Genomic DNA, 22425 nt, shown 5'->3' on the forward strand with positions numbered 1-22425 from the left:
AAGTTCTTCACAGAAAGCTGTACATTTGATCTTATTCTCATCTCTTTACTATTAACACTTTGCATCATACTAAAAAATTCTTAAAATGGAAAGCATCATTGACACATATGTCAATATAGGCGAAGATAGGTGGATTTATTTACCTGACACATGGCTGGAAAAAGCTGAATTTTATAGCATCCCTTTTACTTAACTTTAGACCTAGGAACTCAGTCTTTTACCTTCTTAACCCACACATCTCATTGGTTCTGGTCCAGTCTTGCATCTTCTCTTCTGCTACTTCTTTCTCATTCCCAAAGCTAGCTCAGTGCACTCTTCTACAGCCTTATTCGTAGAATATTAGAAGTCGGGGCCGGAGAGATAGCATGGAGGTAAGGTGTTTGCCTTTCATGCAGGAGGTCATCAGTTCGAGTCCCAGCATCCCATATGGTCTCCCATGCCTGCCAGGAGCAATTTCTGAGCCTGGAGCCAGGAATAACCCCTGAGCATTGCCGGGTGTGACCCAAAAACCACACACACACACACACACACACACACACACACACACACAAAGAATATTAGAAGTCTTTGATAATCTCAAATCTCAAAGTATATCATTGCTGTCCTTAAATCGCTCAGGTGCATTGTCAGGTAATCTTCATCAAGTTTTGTTTTATTCTGTCACTTCCCTTTATAGGTAGGTACCTTCAGTAGTCTCAGTTTTCTCTCGATTAAAATTTTCATCTATAACCTGATGGTCAGGATTTTCTCAGAAAGTTGTTATACATTAGCTGTATCCTCCACTAATCATAGTACCCAAAACTCTCTCATTTCTGACAAGGTAGTCCCAATATAGTGAAAACATTTTGATGTAGTTCACTATATGTAAATATTTAAAAATATTTAAAAACTTTTAGGCACGTTCTCACTTCAGCAGCACATATACTAAACTTGGAATGATACAGAAAAGATTAGTATGGCCCCTGTGCAAGAATGACACGCAAATTCCTGAAGCGTTCCATATTTAAAAAAGAAAAAAGAATGGGGCCGGAGAGATAGCATGGAGGTAAGGCATTTACCTTTCATGCAGATGGTCATCGGTTCGAATCCCGGTGTCCCATATGGTCCCCCGTGCATGCCAGGAGCAATTTCTGAGCACGGAGCCAGGAAAAATCCCTGAGCACTGCCGGGTGTGACCCAAAGACCACAAAAAAAAAAAAAAAAAAAAAAAAGAAAAGAAAAGAAAAGAAAAATATTTTAGGCATGTGATTGACAATATTATACTTGATTGGATCCAAAACTATATCCTCCACCAGTCTGTACCATTTTTGCCCCTATCTACACCATGATAAATTCACTGCTGTAGACCAGTTCTCAGTTGCCTTTGTTCATTTTTCAGTCCCTGACTAGGCACCCTTATATCCCACATATGAGAGAAATTCTTTATCTGTTCCTCTATTTCTGACATAGTTCACGCAGGAAGATGCTTTCCAAATCCATCCATGCAGTAGCAAATTGCATACATTCATCTGTTCTTACAGCCAAGTGGTATTCCATTGTATACATAGACTACAGTTTATTTTTTTTCTTTAATAATTTTTATTTTGACTAAAGTGGATTACAAATCTATCAGGGGCATTCCCGCCACCAATGTTGTGCTCCCTCCACCACTGTTCTCAGCATGCATCCCTTACCCTCCCTCTTTTGCCCCCCGGGGCTGCCAGTATAAGTGGTCCCCTCTGTGTCTAGTTTATGGTAGATTGGGTATGGATTCTGTTGTAGTTGGCTTTGAATTTGGTGTTTAAATCTGATCGTTTTTTTATTTCTACTCAGTGTTCATACGACTGTTGGGTCTTGTATCTCCATTATTTCCCCCTCAATTTGTAGGGCAGAACAAGATGGTTCAAATTATGTGGTTCTACTTTTTTAACTAATTATCTGTTCTTGGTTACTTATTGTATTTCTAGATTTTGGCTATTGTGAATAAATAGTGTTGCAATATACATTTGAAATGCAAATGTCTTCTGAATAAAATTTTGGTGTCTTTGTGGTATGCAAGGCATGCAAGGCAAACACCCTGCCACTGTGCTATCACTCCAGCCCAGTTTGCTACTTTTTTGCTTCTTAGTTCATGTTCTTCCCTGACTCAGAAATCTTCTGACAGTATAGTCCACTGTGATTTTCACATTCTTCTGAACTCCTGTTTTGCTCTATTACTACTTGGAAGGCACCTTCTGTTAAATTTGGTTTGTATTTCTTTTTTTTTTTTCTTGGTTTTTCGGGCCACACCCGTTAGATGCTCAGGGGTACTCCTGGCTACGCGCTCAGAAATTGCCCCTGGCTTGGGGGGACCATATGGGACACCGGGGGATCGAACCGTGGTCCTTTCCTTGGCTAGCGCTTGTAAGGCAGACACCTTACCTCTAGCGCCACCTCGCCGGCCCCATTTGGTTTGTATTTCACTTTAAGCAGAGCTTATATTTCTTTATAATTTATTCTAGTTAAGTAGAACTCAGATCTGATGATACTTTCTCACTCATTCTTTTATAAATGCTGATTTTTTGGGGGGCTATATCAGGTGGTGCTCAGGGTTCACTCCTGGCACTACACTTAGGGTTCACTTCTTGGGGGACCATTTTTGGGACTGGGATAAAACCTGGGTCAGATACATGCAAAGTAAGTACCCTATCTGTTGTGCCAGTATTCTGGCCTTGAAATATTTTTGAAAGAAAGATTCTTTAAGCTGAAAGCTATTAGACCTTAGATGAGACACTAATGTTCTCCTTGACAGGAAAATGAGATAAAATTAAAAGTAAATACATTATTAAGATGCATTGTTATTTTAGTTTTAAGTATTTCAGTGTTTGGAGCATTATCATTCCATAGTATGCTTTTTTTGAGGTTGTAATAACCATAGAAAGTTATTGTTTGAAGAATGGCAGGGAATAGAATACAGTGAAACAAAAATAATTGTATTTGCAAATGTGAAATCATAATTTACATAAAGTTATAGTTTGGAACATTATGAATGTAAATATGCCTTCTCTAATCTTAGTCCTGAAATGCCATTCTTTGTCCAGTGGGAGATGAAGACTGCTGTTAAGACTGATGCTTAACCTATTGTAATAGCTTAAAAAATTCAATAACATTGATGTAAATATGAGGATAGAAAAGAATATTTATCTCCATTAAATGACATAATAACTATGGTAAGAATAACAGGCAGGGGGCCCAGAGAGATAGCACAGCGGCGTTTGCCTTGCAAGCAGCCGATCCAGGACCAAAGGTGGTTGGTTCGAATCCCGGTGTCCCATATGGTCCCCCGTGCCTGCCAGGAGCTATTTCTGAGCAGACAGCCAGGAGTCACCCCTGAGCACCGCCGGGTGTGACCCCAAAACAAAACAAAAAAAAAAACAAAAAAAAAGAATAACAGGCAGGTGGGTGTGCATTAAGTAGTGAAATCCCCAACTTCAGATGCTAATTATAACTACTAGAACAATTGTCTCCACATGCTTAACTCTTGTATGTTTTCTTTAGTCAAAGTGCAATTCAGAGTTCTTGAAGTGCTGAATATGGCTTCACTTTCACATATATATGTTAAAAATAACAGAAACATTTCTACTATATTGTGATGCTGATGAATATAGATAAACTATTATACCAGATACAGTAAAGATAATTCTTCTGATTGCTCTTAGGGAGTCTTTATATTGAGAGCCTTACATATTTTCCACTATTAGAAAACATGTTTTTTGGGCTGAAGAGATAGTATAGTGTATAGGACATTTGCCTTGGATGCACCTGACCTGGGCTCAATACCCAGCATCATTTATAGTCTCCAAGCCCAGCCAGAGGTACAGTACAGAATTCACGCAGTACAGAATCAGGAATAAGCCCTAAGCACTACTGAGTATGGCCCATAAGCTAAACAAAAACAAGCACACACAGTAACACATTTTCAGTAGTAATATTAAAATTGTTTAAACATATTGGGGCCAGAGAGATAGTACAGTGAATAAAGTGCATTCCTTGTATGCAGCTGACCTAAGTTCAGTCCTAGGTAACCCATATCGTCCCCTGACCCCCTGCCAGGAGTTACCCCTGAGCACAGAGCCAAAGAGTAAGCCTTGAGTACTGTTGGGTGTGGCCCCAAAACTAAAATCACAAATAACAATTCTTAAACATATCTAAGCACAATTTACTTGTTTTGAGACTTAGATTTTGAAAGAATGTACTAGCATAAGTATTAAATATATTGTTTCATACTATTATAGTTTTTAAACTTATTTGATTATGTTATCTGGCATTATTAGTTTTGATTTTTTTAAGTATATGAGAAAAATATTTATATTTTCTACAGTGTCTTTCAATGGTGATTCTGTAATGGATTTTCATTTATTGAAACTTAAAAGCACAAGAAGTTGGCATTTTAAGTTGTAGAACATTAGAGACAATGTTATAGGCATTTTAAATTATTTTTAAAACTTTGCTTTTGGAAATAAAAGTGCAAAAACCCCTTTGTAATCTTGCCACTTTCTGATTCTTAGGTATGCTTTTTATTTAGCTTTTAGTAACTTGTAATTTAAGATCACAGTTATTAGGTGTATTTCTGCATTTTATATATTGCTCCCAGATGCTACAGTATTAGTTTTTATCACTGCATATTTTATGAAATGTCAGCCTTCTGTTGGCTGTTCACGCAGCATTGTTAGTGATCAAAGACACAACATAAAGGAGAGGAATCTAAACAGTTGGCTTATCTTTGTCCTTCACTGACAAAAATACTATAAAATTACTTTATTGCAGGAAGTCAAGGCAACATCTAATGTGTAATGAAAGGATAGATATTCTTTTAGTGAAATAAAATCTTAAGTGTTCAATATTAAGAAACTCAGAATTTAATTATAATTTCACAAAGAATTATAATTTCACAAAGTTTTCCTTATATAGAAATGTGTATAATGTTGCAATACTTTGCCAACTGACGCTGCTGTGCATGGGAAAAGTCACACAGTTTTTATTGTACAAGAGATAACACAAGTTTAAAAAACACAGCTTTTATTACTCATAAAACATTTTAGAAAGAAGTATGTTAGTTTTAGTGTGTAACATTGTTTATGTTGCATGCTATTTGGTTTATTATTTCTTGAATTGACTTACTTTGTAGTTTAAAACTTGATTCCATGGATTTAAAATCCCCCCCCCCCTTTCTGGTTAAATATTTCAATATCAAGATAAGAAGTAATGGGAGGGGAAAATTCTCGTCCTGAAAGGAAAATCTGTGAGAATAAAAATCTTGAGTGATTTTGATCAGCTGTTGTGTATGCCCACCACAGCAGTTGGTTCAATCAATTTTATGTTTTGGGATGGTTTTATTAAACTGAGCTGCTGCTTTTAGTAAATCATTGAGAAAGTTGCTGGCTTTATACACATCTTTTGGGGTAGAGGCAGGACAGCAATAGTTTCTAGCTATATCTTCTTGGTCAGTGAAATTTCAGATAATTCCTGACCACAAGAGAAATCAGTGTGTGTGTGTGTGTGTGTGTGTGTGTGTGTGTGTGTGTGTGTGTGTGTGTGTGTATACACATACACATTTTCTATATATGTTTGCTGAAAACTGTTATTTCTAATACAGAACAATCATCATCAGAGAGGTGATTTTGAACAAAGTACTACAGTGGAAAGGTGCTAACTTTGCATGTGGCAATCACAGGCACCAAACACTGCCAGGAGTGTCCCTTGAGTTCAAAGCCTAGAAAAATCCCTTAGCACAGTGTGTATTTTCTCCAATTTTGGGGAGATAGTTATTTAGTCCTATTTTATTTAATATATTAAAAAAATAAAGGAATGAAAACGAGGAAAATTCAAAATTGATCTCAGGCACATTGATATATATAAAAGGAAGGAAGGAAATTAAACATTCTTATTTACTGGAATGAGAAAAATCCATAAGCAATAGAGCCTGGTAAACATTTCAGTTCAGTATTTATCGAAATTTTTCATACGGAATTGACTCCGATACTTGGTCTTAGAAAGACAATGGCTAGAAAGACACAACTCTGTCTTTCAGCTGCTTTCCCAATTTTATTTTAGTACATGCTAGCAAATGAAGAGGAGTAAAACCTGGAACATAGACGTTTTCACTAGGTGGCTGTAAAAACAAAGTTGACCAATTTTATGTTCTAGATGCTAGGAACAGTTTTCCTCTGTAGTGATAGAGACATGCACACAGTCAGGGGAACTAGAGGAATGACAGAAGAGAAAATTTCAGGGACTAAATAGGGAATCCCAAACAACTTTTGAATCTTGGAGCTCAAGTTGAGATCAAATCTAATAGCCAGAAATACAATATGTTTTGATATTTAAAATGAAGGCCAGATTCTAGAGTAAACTACACTGGCTTTACACCTTGGTTACACTGTATCTAAAATCTCAGTCTTCAGCTATCACATGGGAATTTTGTGGTAGGAAAAATTATGAATATCTGGCTGGGAATGTGGTTCAAGTAACTCAAATTGGGGGTGTGGCATATGTTTTGCATGTTGCTTGTGGGAGGCACTGAGTTCCTGTGGGAGACTCCTTTGCAGTCTCCCCTTCCTGCCTCTTGGTCCCACAACAGTAACAACAATAAAAATACTCTTGGGGCATGGGAGCTAGTTTAAAGGGGTAGGAGCAAATTCTTTGTATGCACAAGCCCAAATTTTGTCTCTGGCACCATAGTCCTAGTGGCTCCTAAGGATCACTGAACCTTAGTACTAAACTACCAGGCCTATATACATCCTGGACTGTCCTTGGGAATGACTCATCCCTGTTCCCCAAGTACTGTTGGGAAGCCCTTATTAAAAAGTATTTCTAATTTGGAGTAATTTTGAATTTTTTAAACTTATTAAGGATAGTTATAAAAGTAACAGTTGGTATACCTTTTACCCATATTCAATTGTTACCATTTATTTTAATTTTCTTTATTTGTATTCTCCTTTTGTACACACACACACACACACACTCTCTCTCTCTCTCTCTCTCTCTCTCTCTCTCTCTCTCTCTCTCTCTCCCCTTTCTTTTACTCCCCTTGCCCCCTCTCATTCTCTCTCTTACTCTCAGAGGAATATTGTTTGGAGAGACATTGAACTTAGTTTCTAAAAGTTTTTCATTGATATTAATAAAATACTATTTCACCTGTGCTCCAAATTGTTAGATGACCAAACAGTCTTCAATAGCATTCCCGTCTACTAGGAATCTGGATATTACATTTATCTGAGTTTTTTCTCTAGTCCTATTTAATTTGAAATGGTTATACTGCTTTCGAAAAATAGTCCTTTATTCATATTTTCTGTCTATTTAATCTAGCTTATCTGCCTGCTTTCTTTGCTCTCTATCCTGCTATCTGTCTTCTCTCTAATATATCTACCTGTACTTATGCCTGTCCTTCTCATTTAGTATTATTTGCTGTTTCTTCATTTGATTCAGGTCATGTAGTCTGGTCAGAAGACTACATGCATGATATGTCTTTCTTAGGATATCACGTCTGGAGGCACATTGGCAATACCAATTTTGATCAGTTAGAGAATCAAAGGGTTTCTCTAATAGACATTAAATTTTTTTTTCTTCTTGGGACCTCTGGAAACATAACGGAAGACACTATCCCAGGCCCCTTCCTAGGATCAGCGCAAAGACCAGGACCGCCAAACACAGAAGACGGATTAAAATGACACTGAGGGAACAGAACTTCTAGACCCACAAGAAAGACATAATCATAAGTTCAACTCCTTGACTCATGCACATACTGAGACCTCTAGATATAGAGGTCTGATGTTATCACCGAGGACGGAGCAGAAGTCTTCCATATACCACAAAAGCACCAAGGGGAGAGTAAATGAACCTGAAAGGAGTCTATAGTTAATCCCATGACAATATATTTTAAGGGTGGAGAAATCCTGTATCTCTTAGGTAAAGGAAATTCCTTTTCAAATGACCCCAATATTTACTGTGCATCTGCAGGACGGGGAAAAAAAAAAGCACAAAACCATTTTTTTTATTATTATTTACTTATTTATTTTTTTGTTGATTTTATTGTTGTGGTTTGCTATTGAAGTGGATGTCTCCATTTATATTTATTTATTTATTTTCTTCTTTTCTTTTCTTATGTGCTCTGCCACATTTTTTTTATCTGAATACCATGGCTTTTATATAGTGCTTACCCTTGTTTTTTGTTTTGTTTTGTTTTGTTTGTTTGTTTGTTTTGAATGCTCACTGGATATTTTATTTTACAGTTCTTTATGTACTGTTGTGGTGTTTTACCTTCTTTCTCCCCTCCATCTCTCAAACCAAGGATGACAGCCTCTAGAAGGACTCTGCCCATTTCCAGAGTATCTGATTCTTTTTTTCTTTTTTTTCTCCAGGTTATTACTTTTCTCTTCAAACAAAACTATATAACTTGAACTATCTAGTCCCGCCTTCCAATTGGGGGGGGGGGAATAAAGGAGGTACCAAGACCAAATAGGTGTAAGACCACTAAGTAGTAAGCTAGGCACAGAGGGGACCACTTATTCTAGCAGCCCCGGGGGTAAGGGAAGAGGATATGGGAAGAAGGACGGGAACGGAGGTGGAGGAAGGACAATTTGGTGATGGGAATTCCCCTGATTTTATGTTAATATGTACCTAAAATATTATTGTCAACGATCTGTAAGCCACTATAATTAAAATAAAAATTATATTAAAATTCTTTTCTTATTGCAACAAATAAACAGTCTGTAGGGATTCTGTTTAAGATCACATGAATATTCTTCCCCTTATCAAATTTCCAACTAGATTTAGCATATATTGATGAATTTTGTGTGGTGAATTTTTTTATTCTACCTGTTGTAAATTGCTGATTTTTCATTTCAGCCCTCCTTTCAGTCAGCATCAGCATTCTGCTGAAAGAAAAAACTATTTTGATTGACTGATTTACTTCCTTATTCATTTAGTCATTTATTATCAGTATGAGCTCATGGATATGTTCCTTTCAGTGATATATAATTCATTATTGTAATTATTTTCATCCTCAAATTCTGCAGGTTTAGTTAGTAGAAGTACATGATATTCCCCTACTACCTTTTTGAGTGCTCTCTTTTCTCTATTAAGGCAAGTTGTCATGGATTTTTCTCTGATTTATTCTACCCCGTCTCTGGTAGCCAGTTCTCTGCAGAGTTCTAGTTGTTACTATACTAAGGAATGTTATTTAGGTTTAAGAACTGAGTACTGTTATTGCTATTAATCACTAGTGTGTTTTTTTTGTTTGTTTATTTGTTTTGCTTTTTGGAACACTCCCGGTGATGCTCAGGGGTTACTCCTGGCTATGCACTCAGAAAACGTTCCTGGCTTGGGGGAATCATATGGGATGCCAGAGGGATCGAACAACAGTCCATCCTAGGTTAGCGCATGCAAGGCAAACACCCTACTGCTTCTGCCACCACTCTGGCCCCACTAGAGTGTTTTTTGTTTTTTGTTTTATTTTTTATTCTTTTAGGGGACTGAACAGGAAATACAGGCTTGTATACTCTCTTACGTCAGTTCTTACCCATCACCAATTCTGACTTTTTCTTTGCCAATAAAAGGCAAGCGACCATTAGGCGAAATTTAAAAAAAGTGCCATATTATTTAATAATTTGAAAATAAATTATCTTCGGTGAAAGTGTAATTAAGATGCACAGAATAATTGACTATTATGTTATAATTCAGTAGTCCAAATTTACATGCATAATTTCTTTATAATAGACAAACAATCTTTTGGTCTGGAAAAAAAGTTAGTACCTTTGACACAGTAGAGCAGTTAAGGCATTTGCATACCCTGGTTTGATCCCTGGCACACATATTCACCCATCACTGCTAGCTGGAGCCCTCAGGTCCCTGAGCCACTGCCAAGTCTAACTTCTGTGTGGCATGGGTAATTCCTGGTACCACACGCTGGAGCAGCAACATATCCTCATTCCCTCACATTGAACCTCCACCAGAATATCCAGGTATGGTCCTAGGACCTCCAGGGGTGCGTGAGTTGCATCCCTCCAGCCTCACTGCTCTCCTCCAGATTTAACAGTTTTTTACTAATCATTTGTGCATTATCATTGAGGTATCCATAATTAGAAAAAAATATTTTTCACATTAAGATGTCACTGGTAGACAAGGTGGGTATCGGGTGGTCCCTCCTGGATGATGGGTCCTAACTTGGGGTGTGCTGAGATTTGCTTGGTTGCACTAAGGTTGTCACTGGCAATTTCTTACCACATGTTCAAAACCACGCGGGGGCGCACGATATATATTAAGAGTATTCCCTATCCTTAAGTTATGTTTTGCTTATGCAGAATGTCCATTTTGTTTTCTGCCCTTTTGCATACCCCTACAAAGCTCATTTTTACTCCTTAACTCTCTCACCCCCCCACCATCAGTAACCAACATTACTCTTTTTAACTTCAATAGTGCAAAATCCTAATCACAGACCAAAGCCATGCATTGGAACTAACAACCCCCAACTATTCAAAAGACTTAAAATGGACATGTATGTCTTTTGAATATTTTATGTGTTTTTTTCTCTGAAAGCTATAAGTCTTACTAAATATTCTCTTATACAGTGACGATTCTAACAAATTTTTATCTTTTCTTTGTGAGCTGTTCAATAAGGAATTTTGGTGAAAGAGTCCCCCAGTTTAATGCTTATGATTAAACCATGTCATGGGGATTGTTGGACTTTTTCTTATGGCCCCCATATGTGCTGATACCATCACGTGGCATTGTTCCTTGTTTGCATAGGCACATTAAAACGGGAAAATACTATACATACAAATAAGATCTTATCTAATAGAGATTAGAACACACAAATCTTTAGTATTTATTTTTTTTTTAATTTTTCATTTTTAATTATGAGGACAAAGATGCAAAGAAAGAGGACAAGGTAAAGTTACAGTGGAAGGACAATCATCCATAACATAATTCTCAGAAGAAGTCACCTTGTTGATATCTTAACTTTGAAATTTCAGCCAAAGAACATTAAGATAAATAAAACAGAATTCATGTACATTTACTTTGTCCTTCAAGTCCCCAGATTGTAACACTTTATAATATTTCTTAACAGCACACAAGGCAGTCTAAAGCCATAAAACTTACGTAACTCCTTAAACATTAGAGGCATAGTATAGAACACACAAATCTTGTAGTGCAATGGGACCTTACACCCTGAACATTGACATAATGACCTGACACAGGCCTCAGAATAATGGGCATTCTCCATTCACCCCTGAACCATGGAAGCCATCCACGAAACATCCAAGTTTGTCTATAACATCACCTGGAAGCAATCCTCTACCAGGGAAGACCTTACCGCTGCTCTGACTTCTACCTGCTCAAAAGAGACTAACTTAACTTAACTATGAGAAGACTTAACAACAACAACGACCTGCTTACATGACAGGGATCTCTGCATTGCCCATTAACTGTGATGTGAAACTAGAGGACGCTCCACATCCTGACTTCAATGTAGGATATGCAGATTCCAGGATCTTTAATACAGAAACATGATACCAACAACAGAGACTGTGTGAAAAATAAAAATACATTGGCACTACAGACAATGTCTTGGATTGGACAAACTAGCGTACCTGGAGCCTAGAGTTGGTCTTATGCCAGGAAACTTCAGGGGTAGGGTCTCTTTGTATTTAGGCCAAGGTTTTTCCTTTCCATGTCCCTCATATTTTGGTGGGCCTATGCAAACAACAATTGCCACTCTAACACAGTTCTTACTGTGCTCCTTTGACTCTGATCCTTAAAAAAAACACTTAAACTTTTTAGGTTAACTTAAACTAATATGCATGTACATGGAAATGTAAAAAAATACTATGCCTTTAATGTTTAAGGAGTTACATAAGTTTTATGGCTTTAGACAGCTTTGTGTGCTGCTAAGAAATATTATAATGCATTACAATCTGGGGACTTGAAGTACAAAGTAATTGTACATGGGTTCTGTTTTATTTATCTTAATGTTTGGCTGAAAGTTCAAAGTTAAGATATCAGCAAGGGGACTTCTTCTGAGAATTCTGTTTATGGGTGATTATCCTTCCACTGTAACTTTACCTTGTCCTCTTTCTTTGCATCTTTATTCTCATAATTAAAAATAAAAAAATATTTTAAAAAAAGATGTCACTGGCAGATAAACTGTAGGTTAGCTTGATAAGATTGGAATTTTACCACATCACGTGACTTGTTTACCTACTTTAGATCCTGGTGTAACATTTGGATCTTCAATTGGTTGCGTGACACCCTTAGCGTTGTATTGCTCTAAACAAACTAGGCAAGTAGTTGATGACAGTGTAAATGTGCCTAGAACTTTTAGCTCACAGCTCAGTGCCTGAGAAGACAATTGTGCATCCAAATGGTGAAAACATTGCTACTCTGTTTACCTTTCAAGTAGTGTGACCAACAAAAATTATCATGTGTGATGATTACACAATATCATGTTATAAGCCTCTTTGGGGGCTAAAAGAACAGAATGCAATGATTATGTGGTGACGACTATTTAACAGTAAAGTATGGTGTGAATATATAGTTGTTTGTGTATATACATATGTATTCACATAAAGATATACAATTATACTGAATCAACATGCCATATTTTCTGGCGTATAAGATGACTTTTGAAACAAAAAAAAAAGTCAACCGAAAATCAGGGGTCGTCTTATACGCCGTGTATATCCCGAAAAATGTTTTTAATATGTCGCTAAACGAAACCAAAAAAAAAATCAGGCCGTAGAGTTTCCAAATCTCTTTTTTCGGGGCTCCCAAACAATACTCAAGATATCTGGGGGCCACTTCTGGCAAAACCCAGCTAACCGTGGTGGTGGTTCAGGGCTAGGGCCCGAGGATGGAGTGTTGTTTGGTTCATGTAGTGGGGGAGATTAACTGACGCCATCAGGGAATCGCCAGAAAAGGTGCCTATGATAAGGGACCAATCACTGCAAGGCTGCTCAGACCGCCTCTCTAACTCAGCCAATCCAAGCAGGCTTTTTATGCATGCAAATTAGACATTGTTTTGGACCCGAATCTAAACTGTAAAAAGCCTGCTCAGATTGGCCAGAGTCAGAGAGGAAGTCTATTACAGTATAACCTTTGAACCTTTGCTTGTTGTGATTGGCTCACTGTGGCACATACAGTTGCAGCACAGGAACGTTCTGTCTGATACAGTGAATATAGGCGTAAACCTATGTTTTAACTGCAAAATTAGGGGGTCGTCTGATACGCCGGCAAATATGGTATATATACATATATACACATTTTAAAAATCATTTTTACAGTATTTTTTTTTTTTTGGCCATACCCGTTTGATGCTCAGGGGTTACTCCTGGCTAAGCGCTCAGAAATTGCCCCTGGCTTGGGGGGATCATATGGGATGCCGGGGATCGTACTGCGGTCCTTCCTTGGCTAGTGCTTGCAAGGCAGAGACCTTACCTCTAGTGCCACCTCTCTGGCCCCATTTTTACAGTATTAAAAGTATTATACATGCATTTCTAAAAATCATTGTTTTTTTACAGTATTATAGAATTACAGTAACTAATTTTGAACCATCTCCATAATTCTCATGTATCTTGATTGGGTTTCAGGAGTACACTATTATAGCACCAATTTCCTCACTAGTATCCATTTCGATTCCCCACTGCTATCCCCTTTTGTTTTCCCCTTTTCTTCCCCGTCTCTGTAAGAAGCACTTTTTATTTTAAATAAATTTTGCCACTGTGGCTTATAGTACCATTGCCAATAGGGCTTCATACATGATTCCTTAGTACCTTTCAATCCCTTCTCTTCATCTCATTTAAGACTTCCTTTCTCCAGTGTTGTAATGGTACCTATCCAATGGTTATCCCCACAGAACCCCCAAAGTGACATACTTTGTAATGAAGATCCTTTTTCATATTTTTTTGTTTTTGTTTTTGTTTTTGTGTGTGGTGGCCTTGTTTATTCCTTTATTATGGTTTTTTTTTTTTTGGTTTTTTTTTTTTTTTTGGTTTTTGGCCCACACCCAGTGATGCTCAGGTGTTACTTCTGGCTATGCACTCAGAAATTGCTCCTGGCTTGGGGGATCATATGGGACGCCGGGGGATCGAACTGTGGTTCGTTCTAGGCTAGTGCAGGCAAGGCAGACACTTTACCTCTAGCGTCACCGCGCCGGCCCCTTTTATTATGTTTTTTAACTATCTTTCATATGAGAACGATCATCCCATCTTGTTTTCTCTCCCTCTGGTTCATGTCACTCAGCATGTTGCTCTTCATATTCATCATTATAAAGCAAATTACATGATTTTTTTTTTTTTTTTTTGGTTTTTGGGCCACACCTGTTTGACGCTCAGGGGTTACTCCTGGCTAGTGCTCATAAATCACCCCTGGCTTGGGGGACCATATGGGACACCGGGGGATCGAACCGCGGTCCATTCGCTTGCAAGGCAGACACCTTTCCTCTAGTGCCACCTTCCCGGCCCCGAAATTACATGATTTTATTTTCTTTTCTGTACAAGTAATATTTCATTGTGTATATAAGTCACAGTTTCTTTATGTAGTCATCTGTTCTTAGACATTTGGGTTGTTTCCAGATTTGGGCTATTCCAGACAGAGCTGCAAGCAACTTAGGAGTATAAATGTCTTTTCCTCCATTGTCTTTTGGGCCCTTGGGATAGAATTGCTGGGTCAACTGGCAGCTCAATTTTTAGCTTTTTAAGGAAAGTCCATATTATTTTCTAGAAGGGTTTTGTGTGTGTGTGTGTGTGTGTGTGTGTGTGTGTGTGTGTGTGTATTCTTTATTAGGATAAGTTTCTGGAAATGGAATTGTTAGCTTAAAGAATAAAGCTTATGTAATTTTAGAGACTTTTTCTCAGTTTCTCAATACCATTTTGCATTTCCATTATAGTGTTTAGGGATTCTGTTAGCATAGTAAACTATATATTACAAAACTTTGAAAATTTTTCCTGATAAAAATAATAATTGTATATTTTAATTTAGTTCATCTTACTCTGAATAGGATTAAATGTTATTATATATTTATGATTTATAGTTTATAGGATATTGGGTCTTTCTCTTCATTAAAAAATAAGTTTTGGGCCTGGAATGGTGGCACAAGCGGTAAGGTTTCTGCTTTGCTTGCTAGCCTAGGATGGACCATGGTTCGATCCCCTGCCATCCCATATGGTCCCGCAAGCTAAGAGCGATTTCTGAGCACATAGCCAGGAGTAACCCCTGAGCGTCACCGGGTGTGGCTCAAAAAACCAAAAATAAAATAAAATAAGTTTTAAGGCTGGAGAAAGTACAGTAGATAGGGTGTTTGCCTTGCACACAGTTGACACAGGTTTGATCCTTGGCACCTTGAGCCCTTTCTGGAGTAACCCCTGAGCCACAGAGCCAGGAGTAATCCTTGAACACTGCCAGGTGTGGTCAAAAGTAAACAAACAAACTAACACTATTAGTGGGTATGGTGGGATTGTCTTATCTCTGACTGCTGAAAATGCCAGATGAATTAGACATTTTTATCCATGTACATTACCTATAGCTGAATTCTGTTAGGATCTTTCAGTGATGGAAAATTATTGGAATTTCTGGAGTGTTTAGATTATGTGAGTTTGAATTGTATGGTTAAAAAAAACTACATAACTATTATGTACCCTAGTTTATAACATTTTGGCGTTTGAAAAAAAAAGACAAGACAAAATCTAGATGATGAGTCACTCATTCATGAAAGATACTTTGAGGTTGTTAGTTGAAGATGAGAAGGCCAGGACATTAGGAAATATAGCTTAGCTGCTTTGTGAAGAGTGTTTGAGTCAGCAAGAGGTTTTGTTTAAGCATAAAAATTAGCTTTGGGGGAAAAAAGCACTTTAAATACATTTTAGGAATATTGAAATAGCTTAGACGATATTGAACTAAAAATACCATAGCTCTTAGCATTAATAAAGTTATATTAAGTAATTTTTCAGTTACAGTTTTTCTTAAGTAGCTTAAAATAGACTGAGTTACTGAAGGTCAAAATGGAATAGTTAATAGTTATAAGAAAATACAACATAGTCTCTTTTTCACTTTAAAAAATTCTCAGACTTGAGAATTAAATGATTTACTGATCTACTTAAAATAATTTATATGTATTGATCATAGTATGCATGGTGTCATCTTTTTACTATGTGAGCTGTTTTCTAGACAATAGTACATTTTTTTGTAAACTAGAAAATGTACAATTTGAAATTTAAGCTGTTCTAAAATAACTGTAGTCCTCAGCAAGGTAAAACATTTTAAGAAGAAAATTCTGGCATAACCTTTAGGAGAGTTGCTTAAATTATTTCTTTTATGTCAACTTTAGGCATGGGGATGAGAAAGATAACAATGCTGACTTTTCTAGTTTTCTCTTATTTAACCTTTTTATGGTAATTTTGTATTTGAAAGCTTATTCTGGGATTTATTTATATTCATCGCATATTTATAGTAATGAGGCCTAGGATGTATTTTGGCTTTGTCTGGCCCTTACGCACTGATTTTGGTGATATTTGAGAAGCAATGCTATTATCAGATGTCTGATTCTCCACTGTATATGTGTGCATGGTCTATCAAGGATAACATTGGAAATTATTTAGGAATTTGTCATTTAGAAAATTGAATCTTAAATTAAGGCTTTTCACATTGACTGAAGCACGGAGACGAGGCAGATATATTTTCAGAGAGTTTTCATTTAGTACTAAATCAGAAGGATAATGTATTTCAGAATAAAGCTAAGTGAGAGAAATCAGTGTCTAAGTACATTGAATCATAGATTTCAATGTTCTGAGTTCGTGGCCCAGGCATGTGAATAGGGGACAGAAATGTCACTTTGTATGGTAGATATTTGATGTACTCTAATTAGATAAAGATAAAGAAATGACTTTAATTTTTCACATGATTTTTAGACTATTCATAGATATACTTCAACACATTGTAATGTTGTGAACACAGTGGTTTCCAGTCTGTTTCCACCTTTGGATCAGTTGAGTTCACAGACCAGTAGTTGAAAACCACTGTCATAGAGTATATAATTTGTGAATTGTCTGAGTTTAAATGCTAAGATGATCAACTATGTGACGGTAAATGTTTGCTTAACAATACCTAAATATCTTTATCTGTATCATTGGGAATAATGATAATAAGACTTTTAGAATACGCTGTTGTGGGAATTAAATGGAATGACATTGTTTAAAACACAGAAGAGCCTATTTTAGGCAATGCTTTCCCCAACTTCATTCCTATACTAAGTGTCATGAGCTGAGAAATTAGTATTATGAAGCATTGCTCAGAAGGGCAGTTATAAGTTTAAAAGTACATTTTAAATATTGCTAACCTTTAGGTAATGATATATCTGAATGATTTCAATGAATATTTAGGCGATTATGTCTTAAAAACAGCAACAATGTTAGATTAGATAACAAGTCATTAGGGGTTATTTCTGCAATGAGTGATTCAGAACAGAGCACGGAGGAGAATTGAGAAGGACATTAAAAAGAGTAACCAGCCTTTCTGAAACCTTCAGAAAACCCTTTTGGAATCTTTCCTTGTTAAGAGTATGGTAATTAAGCCTGTACTTACTGCCACTTTTCTTTCTGTTCACTTGGACAAGATATAGAGCTGTTAAGATGAACACTAAAGACTTCAAAGATTATTTCATAAAGGGTTGATGTAGGGTCATTTTCTTTTTTTAAGTATCCTAAAAGTTCATAAGGGACCTTATTAAGCTTTCCACCTCTGTAGAATAAGAACCAATTGTTTTAGAGCTTTTGCTGAATTTTCAGGATCCAAAATTGAAAACACTAATTTTTGAAAAATTCACAACCCATTTTGGTTATAAAATGTAAAGTTTTGGCATACAGTATCATTATTATTATTAGTAGTAGTATTGTTAGAATTAGTATTATTATTTCTGTTTTTTCGGCCACACCCTGTGACACTCAGGGGTTACTCCTGACTATGCGCTCAGAAATCGCTCCTGGCTTGGGGAGACCATATGGGACGCTGGGGGATCGAACCAGGGTGCGTCCTAGGCTAGCGCGCGCAAAACAGACACCTTACCCCTTGTACTACAGCTCTGGCCCCTATTTTTCACTTTAAATTTCAGCAATTTGTAATCTTTGAATGGATTAGAATAGAAAATTTTTATGTGAGTTTGAATATACTTTTATATATTTGATTGCAGTATGTACAAGGCCCACGTAATAATTATTCTTATAATCTGTGAATACTTGAATAGGGTTTTGTGGGAGCCCTTGGAAGGGCATTTTTAGCATCGCTACCATCAGGGACCCACCCCAGCTCCACAATCAGACTGTGCAGCTTTGATATGCAGCCAAGCATATGCAGGCATCACAACCAAAAAGACTTGGACCCCAGGGAGCACTTGCCAAGAGTGTGACTGTGCTGAGCACTACAATTAGACTATGCATACACCACAGCTGAATGAGTGTGATGCTTTGTAAGCATGTGGATTAGTGCTGTAGTGATTGGTGAGCCTATGCAAACAACAATTGCCATTCTAACACCATTTTTACTGTGCTCCTTTGACTCTAATCCAAAAAAAAACCCACTTAAAACTTGAGGTTAACTTAAGCTAATATGCATGTACATGGAAATGTAAAAAATACTATGCCTCTAATGTTTAAGGAGTTACGTAAGTTTTATGGCTTTAGATGGCCTTGTGTGCTGTTAAGAAATATTATAATGTGTTACAATCTGGGGACTTGAGGGACAAAGTAATTGTACATGGATTCTGTTTTATTTATCTTAATGTTCTTTGGCTGAAAGTTCAGTTATCAGAGTCAGCAAGGGGACTTCTTCTGAGAATTATGTTATGGGTGATTGTCCTTCCACTGTAACTTTACCTTGTTCTCTTTCTTTGCATCTTTATTCTCATAATTAAAAATAAAAAAATTAAAATAAAAAAAAGAAACCCTGTTTTGATATTTATTGTATGGAATGTTTTCATTTATATTGCCTAAGATATAAATTTTTTAAAATACTTTCTGAACTTTAGGCAAGAAATTATAGGTTTTATAATTCTATTCTCAGCTCTTATAAAAATTAAACAGGAATCAGGAAACTTAATTTATTGTTGGAATTATATTTTCATGTAGCTTTTTGTATTTGGACTTTAATTTACTACATGATAACTATTGGCCTATTAAACTGTTCTGGAGATGCTACTAAAACTTCAATATATTTTTAAAAATTGGTTTTGTAATGTTGTTTGTTTTTTAAAATGAGTGTTTTCAGTAAGAGTTTTGTATCCATCTTTTGTGAATTCTCTGTCGGAGTGTACAACTTCAAAAATAAAGAAGCACAGTCAGCATAAAAAATAGGTGGTCTGAGCATTTATGTGTTAAATATGCATGTTAATTAGGAAAAAAATTAGAAAAATATGAAAACAGATGTTACATAAATTATTGCAGTCCCAGGACAGCAGTAACTTATACACTGACAATAATTTTTATATGTGCATGTGTGTATCTATTTCTAGATTTCTCAATATTTATGCAATTCCTAGGAGAATAACTAGAAAAAGAACTGGTATATCCTTTCAGTGAGACATGGTAAACATTCCTTTTGCATATGAATGTGAAGGCAGCCTACTTGTCTTTCATAATCTTAGCTGCACAGATAATCATCAGGTTTTCCAATTCTGTCTTCTATATTCTCTTTTTTCACCTTTCCTGTTTCTGTTTTATTAGTTATATTTTGTTAGGACCAAAAAATAAATCATGGTTCTAGCAGTGTAATAAGTATGCATTCACCAGGATATAAAATGGGTATTTAGAAACAGTAATTTACACAAAGTTTAGACAACTGATTGTGCTGACACTTCTTCAGTTTTCTGAAGAAATAACCATTGTTATGTGAACAGTAGTAGTACAGTAGGATGACAATATAGATCACTATTCGTTCATCAGCTATGCACACACTAGAGTTGGTAAAATATATGACTCAAATATGTAGAGCTATCTTAGAATAAAAATTATATAGTTAACATGTGATATTTATGCTTAAAATTATAAAATTCTTAGAGTGTAGCTAACTATATACTGTTATATGTGATTTAAACTTTACTGCACCTACCATTAAAGTTCAGTATCAATACCTTAATAAATAATTTTTTATTGGGCAAGCAAAACACGAATTGTCCAATAGAAGGGCATAAAGCCTTTTTTGGAAATCTCTAGAGTTCAGTGCCACATTTTTTTGTACCTTTTTTTTGATACATTCTTTAGAAAATGTGCCTAGTTATTTGATTTTAATAACATACAATGCAAAAATGAGTCTTAAGTAATTTTGTTTGCAAATCATTAGATTTTAGTAATAACACTTGTAATTTTTTAGTATTATGTTTCTGACTCATTTAAGTTTCCTAGCTGCTATATTTTATACTTATGATGAGCCACCAATAAACTCTTTAAAAGGGTATTTATTAAAGGTAAACAAATAGAAGATGAAATCTGGAGGGGAGTGTTAATATATTAGCATTTTATCATTTTGTGGTTCTTAAATTGAGCAGCTATATAAGAAATCTTGCAGGTTTATTTAGCATTATGTTATATATGATCTGTGTCACTCTGTTGCAATAAAGGTGTTAATACAACTTCTTCTAGACAGAAAGGCTATGGAAATTAATTTTTCATTAATTTTTATTATATACTTGTCATATTCTAGTGATACTACTGTATTTTAATGTTACATTTTATTAAGTGCTTCGGAAGTATTTTCAGTTAAAATGTTCACATTTGTTTCCAAATGCCAAATTTCCCTTTAAAAATGTATGTGATTTTATGCTTGATATTATTTGTTGTGAATTAGAATAGTGTGTTATTTGAGTACTTTTATGTCATTTTAGTAAAACAGAATTCTAACAGGTTTTTCATATTAACGGATTTGGATATTTTGTTTTATAATGCCTTTTATTATGACTCCCTTTGTACTAGAAGTTAAAATAGATGACAGAAAGAGTGATTAATGAGTAGGCTAGCATTGGCTTCAAAGAGCTTCAATATTATGTTGTGTAATTTTTTTAGCGTGGCTTTTACATTGTTTGGTTTATGGTTTCTTTTGGGATAGGAATATTTAAACCTTTCTTTTTTTTCCCTCCAGGTTTTTTCTTTTCTTTTTTTTTTTTTTTCCCAGTAGCTCAGTGAAGGAAGAACTCAGGTAGTCTCTGATTCTTGATTCTTCTTTATTACTTATTGCCAGTCAAGATTTATATTTGGAAAATCTTCTTGATCTGAGACTGAAGTCATCGTTGACCCAAGTAGGAGCATGAGTTTTCAAGTGTCAGTCAGATATCTGGATCAGTAAAGTCCTCTTGAAAGGTAAGCACATTTTTATTAAAAATTATATTAAAAAACAGGATACTGTGGGCTGGAGAGATAGGTGACTCAATGGACTGATCACATATTTTGCGTACAGGATGCCTAGGTTTGATGGATCCCTATACTACACTGGTTACCTGGGTACTGCTGGCAGCAATCTCTAGTACAGTTGCAGTAGGAAAAGCACCATTGGATGTGGCCCAATAATCACCTCCCAAAAGGAATGCTCTTAATACCTACCTTAGCCTCTGCATTATAACAGAAGTACTATTTACTGGATGACCCATGAATCAATAAGTATATTTCTCAAAATTCTAGAGTCTGAAAAGTCTATTATCAATGTGCTAAGTAGATTTATTATCTTGTAAGGACCTGCTCTTTGGTTCATAATTGACCTTCTTCTAGTTATGTTTTTAACATAAAAAGAGGTGAGGGAACACTAGTGTAATTTCATTTAAGGACACTAATCTCAGTCACATTGACTACCTTTCTGACCTAAGTCTCATTCCTAATATCATCACAGAGAGAATTAACAGTTCACGTGAGGCTCTTTTTTGGGGGAGGGACACAAAATTGATTTTGAGCTAATATTTTTTTATTAAACCATTTTTTAAGATACTGGGATTTAAAATACTATTAATTATACATTTAATGGACACATCATTTCAACACCAAACCCATCACTAGAATGCTCACTTCATACCACTTGTGTCCCAAAGGATTCCTTCCTTCCCCCAAATCCCATAAAATCATATATATAAAATGTTCCATTTTTAATGATTATGACCACTTGTTATTCCCATATTATTTTCTGTTTCTTAGTTTCATATTTGAAATAGAACTTATTTTTTAATTTGCAGAGGTGGTAACACCTACACATAAAACTGAATAGAGCTAATTGGAATTCCACAAAATTATAAATCAATGATAAATTAATTTTTTTTCAAAAATCTTATTTTTTTATAGGTATGTAAATTAAAAATATATTATGAGTGATTTGGTTCTAATGCATTTTAAGATTTACATAAGAGATAAATCCTGGGGCCAGGAAGGTGGCGCTAGAGGTAAGGTG

General features: G+C 35.8%; 1 protein-coding gene and 1 non-coding gene across 2 annotated transcripts in view; both read left to right on the plus strand.

The window, feature by feature from the left end:
* The window catches only part of TBC1D5 (TBC1 domain family member 5), a 543770-nt gene that overhangs the window by 122472 nt on the left and 398873 nt on the right, over positions 1-22425 (plus strand). The window contains exon 3 of the mRNA XM_049766154.1: positions 21235-21353. The gene's annotated coding sequence lies outside the window, so the exon portion shown is untranslated. The remainder of the gene's footprint in view (positions 1-21234; positions 21354-22425) is intronic.
* On the plus strand, positions 901-1007 carry LOC125998363 (U6 spliceosomal RNA). The gene has a single exon (XR_007491952.1). It is a non-coding gene; the product is annotated as a U6 spliceosomal RNA (small nuclear RNA).

This window comes from Suncus etruscus, chromosome 20 (genome assembly GCF_024139225.1).
Source record: "Suncus etruscus isolate mSunEtr1 chromosome 20, mSunEtr1.pri.cur, whole genome shotgun sequence".
Lineage (NCBI taxonomy): Eukaryota > Metazoa > Chordata > Mammalia > Eulipotyphla > Soricidae > Suncus > Suncus etruscus.